We start from the raw sequence: 5,152 nt of genomic DNA, 5'->3' as shown, positions 1-5,152 counted from the left end.
AGGGGATAATAGCAACAGTCTCCAGGCTCAAAGCTGCCCTCACTCTTCTGTGAAAACTTCATGTTTGATTGTTATACCATTTTACTAATTCCCTCGTTTGACCTCACCCTCTCTCACCTCCTCTAGAGGTCCCCTGTCTCTGAGGACTCTTATATCCAGAGCAGCTTAAGGGCCGGGATGTTGCCCTCCTTGCCTCCTGCCTGCCCCAGGGTGAGCCTGGCTCCCAGGCGTCTGACGGGCTCTCTTTCCTGTGGCCTGCCGTCTCCATCCCAGGATCACTGGTATGTCACCATGGTCCTGCCCTCCTGCACTCTCCCCAGCTGTGGTCAGGCCCCCATCACGGGTGTGGTTTCTGGCAGGGTTAATGATTGCTCAGGGGAGGAGGAGATGGTGCCAAAGTCTGCGGGCAGAGCACTGCAGGCCCCAGACGGTGCCCACCTGTGCTTGCTGGTGCCCATCCGCTGCCCCTGCGGCCCCTTCCGGGGCACAGGTAGGGACCACACAGCTCTGCTGCAGCAGGGCGTGGGAGAGCCTGCCAGGGGTAGAGACCGAGTGAGATCTTTGGAGCCAAGGCGACTTTTGGGGATCCCACCGCAGTCGGCTGGGAGCGTTGAGCTCAGAGAATGAGCACGGGCACTGGGTTGGGCAGCCCCGCAGTGAGTCCCAGCCTTTCTACCAGGCCTCAGTTTCCAATAATACCTCTTCCTGGGGTTCCGATTGCTCCCTTCCTCCCCTCCTAAGGCCATGGGTCATTTGGACTCACTGAACATTCTTCCCAGGATGGAAGGGAGGCAATTCCCCCAGGGAAATGAGTTAACTTGCTTGGGCCCCTTTCACAGGAAGCTCGAGGGGATAGAGTCTCCGTGGCTGAGCTGGAGGCCCAAGAGTTGGAGGATAAAGAGCTGGGCTGGGACTCTGGTTGACTGGGTGGCCTCTGTAACTCTTGTGGGCCTTGATTTCCTCATCTGTAGAATGGGGATGTGACCATGCAGGAAAGAAGCTAGAGAGGCCCCTTAAGTAGAGTTGGGCCTGTGGTCATGACTGACTCTGGTGCCACCTCAGCCAGCACTAGAAAGTGTCTGGTTGGGACTAACAGGTGGATGGTCCCCAGCTCTGGCTCATTCCTAGGCCTGGACACATGTCTTCGCTTTCGTGTACCAAGTAGAGGCTTGGCTGGAAGCTGGGCTAGGTCTCAGCCTGCGCCTTGAGTCAGGGACTGCTGGGTTGGGTGCTGGCCACAAAGCAGGGGCTCAGGGATCACCAACTGATGGAAACAGGCTGTGACCAGTGTGTGGACTCTGGTTCTTGTCCTCAGCCCCTGTCTCAGCAGGGAAACTGAGTCCCAGAATGGGTTATAGCTTGCCTGGGGTGGCACAGCAAGTAAGTGAAATGCTGGAATCTAAACCCAGGACCCTTTGACTCCATATCTGTCTTCCTGAAAATCAGCCTGGGTGATAGGCACTGGAGGGGGCCCCCAGCAGGATCCCGGTGGCCTCGGGGTACACATCCTTGTGCCAGGGCACCCTGGCTGGACTGCTGTCTGTCCTGTGTGTGCAGGGACAGCTCCCATGGGGTCAAGTGGAGCTCAGACCAGAGCTCGTCCAGGGACTCCTGGTCTTAGAGCCAATCTGGGTTTAACCCTCCACCCTTACCCTGGGCATTCCTCTCTGAGCTTCTCTGAGCCTCAGTTTCCTCACCTGGACCCTGGAATGACCATTCGTACAGTGGGGAAACATCTGTGAGAAGTACATGTGAAAGCAGAAGTAAAAGTGTGTAGTGAGCTGGAGGTGGCATACGGTGGTGGCTGAACCTGCCTGCTGGGGTCCTGAGGGGGAGAGGGGCCATCTCCCTCTCTGACCCTCCTGGGGGCCCCGTGCCTCCAAATTCTAGAAAGTCTTAGAGCTATGCGCTATTGAGAGCTGTGATTGACACCTCCTCCAGTGGAGGCCGAGGAGCCAGCCCTTCTCGGGCCAGAGGTGGGTGTGCCCGTCCAAGCTGGAGGGGCTTCCCAGGACCTGCATGTCTCATGGGGTGGGGTCCAGAAGCTGCCCTAATTCACCTCTGCGTCCTTTCTAAACTTTCCCCAAGCACTGTTTGAGAGTAGGGAAAGAGGAGACGGGGAGGAAGCTGTAATTTCTAGAATGTAGATAGTCCCATTTTTCAGAAGACAAACTGAGAGGCAGAGAGAAGTAAACAGCTCTGGGGTGCGGCTGTGCAGTGACTGGGGGCTGGAGTAACACCACACCTGCTCCCCTCCCGTGTCTGGGGCTGCCTAGCACAGTGTGGCCTGGGATATGGCCTGGCCTGGGCATTGTCAAAGGCAGCTCCATTCCCTTCCTGTCCATTTGAATCTGCTCTGTCTCTTACCTCTGCTGAGGTACCAGGAGCTTAGGGGCCCAGAGAAGGGACACTAATGCCTGAACATGGCTCCACACCTGACCTGGCCTTAGAGGGGATGCATATGCAAATGCTTGGAGGAAGGACAGCATAGAGTGTGGAGCATTCAGTGCCATGGGCCAGAATAGCTTGTGTGGGAAGAGAGACAGACCCAGGACCTGTGAGAACCTGGCCTGCAAGGCGGAGGGGCAGGAAGGGTGCAGTAGCCAGTGGGAACCACGGTGGAGGTTTGAGCTTGAGGGGTGGCTGCTGCCCAGTGAGGTGGGGCAGGTTTATCCTGTGTCCTCCTCAGCTAATACAGAATGTACCGTTTTCTCAGGGGACCAATCCAGAGGATGACGCTATGGCTTGTAGAACTTTGGCCTCATTATGATCAAATGAGTGGGTGTTGTAAACATCTCTGTGAGAAAGAGGAGGCTGAGGCTAGGGAAACCCGGGGCTGAACCAGGCAGTACGGGAAGGAGAGGCAGGATGGCAGCAAGAAAGAGCACTGGGCTGGGTGTCAAAGGGGTGGCCTCCCAGCTCCTCCCCGACTGGCATGGAGGCTTTGGGCAGGAGTGTTAGTTTCCCTTGTACTCAGGCTTAAGGGGCGTTGACAACCATCTCTTCCTTCCAGGGGGATGGTGCGGACCTGATGCAGGGAAAGATTGTGTGTGGGCCGTATGCAAATGTAGTCATCATACTGCTCCTAGTGTGGCTTCTTGAGGCCCCATGACAATAGGAGAGGGGAAGTTGGGAGAATCTTTGATGAGTGATGCGTAGAAGGGGGAAGGGAAGGCTTCAGGGACCCTGCCTAGTGAAGCTCCTAGTTGAGGCTGTTCTCGCCAGCCTCACCCCCAGAGACTCTGCTTTGGGTTCTGATCCCATTACTGACTGGGCTACATCCCCTACCCTCTGGGACCACGGCGTGTTGAGGTAATGGGACAAAGGGCCAGCCATGGCATGTGGCCAGGTCAGCTCCCTGCCCCTTGGGGCGAAGTCCAGGGGGCAGGAGTCTCTCATCTTCTCAACAGCGCTGAGGCGAACTTTGCTGTGGTCAGGAACACACCTCACATACCTGCGGCTGCACGCTTTATCACTAGCTGTCCTGTGGCTGCTGACTCACCTCTGAAGAAGAGGGCATGAGAAAACAAAAGAGGTTGAGTGGAGGTCAGATCCAAGATCACACCACAAAGAGATGCCAGGACTGGCTATGTCCAGCCAGTGGTGAAGTGCCCTAGGTTTTGCCCACACAGTGAATGCCAGCAGCCTGCCGCCATCACCAGTGCCCAACTCCATTGCATCTCCACTGCCAGCCCCCCACCACCGTCATCTCCGCCCCACATCCATCACTGCCACCAGCTCCACCTGCCTTTCCACCCGCATCGTCACAAACGTTACCAGCATGTCCACTCCCACCTCATCACCACCACCATCCCTCCCCCCAACCAAACTGCTGTCCCTGTCCCCACCCTGTCTCCAAACCAGCACCAGGACCACCTTGGTCACTATACTTGACCCCGACTCCATCACGCCAGCACCTCTACAGCATTATTATCTCCATCTCACGGACAATGGCTCATATGATTCTGAGGACTTATTAATTTCTTCTGAGCAACCCGGTCCATCTGCATTTTCCAACTTGGCTGACAACATGTGGGCTGTCCCCAGCTATCATCTCTAGGAACCTTGGCAAGCCAGCGGTTTTCATAGCCACTTCCCAAGGGTATTGGCTAGAGTCACTCTGTGGATAGTGACTAAAATTGTAGTCCTTGGCTTTATCCACACTCAGCTCACTCTGTCCCTGACCCCTACATTTGGCCTCAGAGCATGAGTGCAGTGATGGGCACAGGGGAGAGATGGGAGCAGTGTCCATGGTGACTTCACTGGCAGTAACAGCCATAAGGTACAGATGACCCTACAAGATGCAGAAGGAAGGGATTTGCATTTGCTGAGCACCTACTGTGTGCCAGGCGCTGATCTGGGACATTCTATTCTCATTCGCCTGCCCCCCATCACTTATTAGTTATCCTTCCCATCTTACAGATGAAGAAACAGGTCATGGAAGGGCAGTCAATGCCTAGCGACGCTCTGCTGCTTCTCACCTCAGTGAACTTGAACTCTTCAAACAGAGAGGGTAGTGCAGTGGTCGAGGGAATGAATTCTGGATCCCAAATGACCTCTGTTCAGAGCGTGGTCTTATCATTGATTCTCTATGTGGCCTCAGGCAAGCCCCTTACTCTCTCAGCCTTGGTTTCTTAGCAGCCACCTGACAGTTGTGGGAATAACAAGATCATGTGTCTAATGTGCTTGGATCAGTGCCTGCTACTGAACTCTGGGGTCAAGTTCAGGGTCAGTCTCAGGCCGGGGCTCTGGAACAGGCTCAACTACCCTGCTAACTGTCTTGGTTTTCCCGACTCCCTGACCTTGGAACATCTGGAAAACGGTCAGAGGGTGATAGGAGCTTGGGGGAGAACCGCTGAGGGGTGGTGGTGGGTGGGCTTGGGTCAGACCCACAGGGATGAGGGCTCGCTTACTGAGGAAGCCCCTTCCTTTCCCAATGTCTCTTCCCCCAGGTCCCTCCAGACGTGATGGCATGGCCATGGCTTTCCTGCCTCTTGCTTCCTGCCTTTGCAGTGTCTGGTGGGTGCTCTTCCTCTCCTACCAGAGCAGCACTAACCTGGGGACCCTTGGGGTTCCCTCCTCAGCAAATACCCAGCTTCATTGACCCAGCCCTGTGCTTGGCTGCCCTGGGAAGGTCTGGGGAGGAATACAG

At 55.8% G+C, this 5,152-nt stretch overlaps 1 protein-coding gene across 2 annotated transcripts in view; it reads left to right on the top strand.

Moving 5' to 3' along the window:
• Positions 1-445: 445 nt before the first annotated feature.
• CDHR2 (cadherin related family member 2) overlaps positions 446-5,152 on the top strand; it is a 26,345-nt gene continuing 21,638 nt past the window's right edge. For both annotated transcript variants that reach the window (XM_023531885.1, XM_023531886.1), the window contains exon 1: positions 446-490. The gene's annotated coding sequence lies outside the window, so the exon portion shown is untranslated. The remainder of the gene's footprint in view (positions 491-5,152) is intronic.

Source organism: Pteropus vampyrus, unplaced genomic scaffold, assembly GCF_000151845.1.
Source record: "Pteropus vampyrus isolate Shadow unplaced genomic scaffold, Pvam_2.0 Scaffold74, whole genome shotgun sequence".
In the NCBI taxonomy this organism is placed as follows: Eukaryota; Metazoa; Chordata; class Mammalia; order Chiroptera; family Pteropodidae; genus Pteropus; species Pteropus vampyrus.
The sequence above is the reverse complement of the archived record's forward strand: the minus strand, read 5'-3'. Positions and strand labels throughout refer to the sequence as shown.